We start from the raw sequence: 1,877 nt of genomic DNA, 5'->3' as shown, positions 1-1,877 counted from the left end.
CCGCAGCTGCCCCGCTTCTGCTGGGAGCAGCGGCCACCTGCGGAGCAGCCTTGGTGCCAACAGGTGAGTGCCTGCCTCCCTCCGCGTCAGCGCTGCTCCCGGCTCGCTCTTGCTCCATTTCCGTCCTTCGGTTTTGTGGGCTCTCCCTTTTCGACACGAATGCACTTAGCTGTGCCCTGTGTTCGGTAACACCAGCCCCGTTTTGGCAGCGGCGGCGACCCCGCGGGCAGTCTCGTGCTCCGGGGCGAGAGCGTACGCCTGCGGCACAGCAGCGCTCCTCTCCCACCCCTCAGCCCGGGGATGAGCCGTGGGCCCCGGCCTGGCTTTGCCAGGGATGTGGGCTCCTGTGGGATCTCCAGTCCTGCTTTCAAACACGGGAGCTGTTCGCCTTCGCGCGGGAGCGGGTGCAACACAGCCGCTGATCTTGAGTAAGATGCTCTAAGGGTTAACAGCCCCTTGTCTTCTGAGGTTTAGTTAGGATGGATCTGCCGCCGAGCGTGAGTCGGGTGTGCCGAGAGCCCCTCTGTGCCCAGAGGGAGAGCCAGGCTGGTCTCCCAGCACTCCTGTGAGGCAGACCCACGGCAGGCTGTGATACCGCTGCTTTGCTGTGACTTTACTAGTGGCTGTAGCTTGCCCCTTTCGTGCCGATGTGACTTGCCAGACGGCTGTCACACATGTTGCTCCAACAGTTTAAAGGCTCTTTCTGCTTAGGGACCAAGCAGAAGTGGCCAGTTGCGCAGATGGCAGCGGTGCCGACTTTCGCTGAGCTCCAGGAGCAAAGCTGTTCCTGAAACTTGTAATTGTGTTGAGTTCTGTTGAAACTAGTAAGTTTTGAAAGTTTTTGGTGTTCATTTAATGGTTGGAAGTGGAGGGCGCACGCAGTGACTGAATGAGGTCTTGTTTTTTTCCATTTTCCCTTTGGAAGAAAGCTGCAGGTCTGTGGGCTAAGGCAGGTCTGGACCTGAGGAGCTCACAAACCATCCCTCAGCCCCATCTCTCAGGGACTGGGAACAGGTAACCAGCACTTGATTACCTTTAAAGCCTAGGGAGCAGGTGGAGCCGGGGTTGGAATTGCTGAGCACCATGTGGGGTCAAGCTTGTGACATTATCTCTGCCTCGGTTTCCCTCCGTACAAACAGGGGTGGGACAATTAGGGGGAAGAAGAATTAGGGAGGTGCTGAGCTCCCTGATTATTTAGGGGTGGCAGGTTATTTACTGAGGAGCAGTGGGAGTTGTGCATTTCACAGAAATCCTAGCCAGGACAAGGGTATGAGCAAAAAGTTCAATAAACAAGGGGCACTCTAGAAGGTCGCTGGGATGGCCGGTTTGGGCACAGGCGACCGAGACGCAGCATTGCTTAGGAAAAAGCTTGTGCTGTACGAAGAGATGAAGGCAAGCTCTTCCTTTCTGTCACTCAGCCGCCAGAAAAACAAGACACAAAACTAATCTGGACGAGCTGTCAGCAGCCCTGTAAGCACACTGGGGAAATTCCTCCAAAGATCTTATCGTCTCACTGAGCTTTGCTCAGCGTGAAGGAACGAGAGATGCACGCCGGCTGGAACTGAAGGCAGAATTCATCCCGCGTGGTTTTGCGTGCTATCATTTAGTCCTGATGATCATGAGATTGTCACGGATACTCAAGTTAGGAAAAGTTAATTCACAGTTCCGTTGAAATCATGAGTTAAAACCCCTTTCCTCTAAGCTGCCTGCTAAGTAACTGTCAGCGTGGGGGAAAAAACCTTCCCGACAAACCTTCACTGACTACAAGGGGTTAAGGAGCTTTTGACTTGGCGTGCTGGTGCAGACACAGCCGGAGTCCCCAGGTGCTCCTGTTGTGTTGCCTGTGCGGCGTGCTTGGGAGCACTTTGCCTCACAAG

This window comes from Eurypyga helias, unplaced genomic scaffold (genome assembly GCF_000690775.1).
Source record: "Eurypyga helias isolate BGI_N326 unplaced genomic scaffold, ASM69077v1 scaffold14103, whole genome shotgun sequence".
Lineage (NCBI taxonomy): Eukaryota > Metazoa > Chordata > Aves > Eurypygiformes > Eurypygidae > Eurypyga > Eurypyga helias.
The sequence above is the reverse complement of the archived record's forward strand: the minus strand, read 5'-3'. Positions refer to the sequence as shown.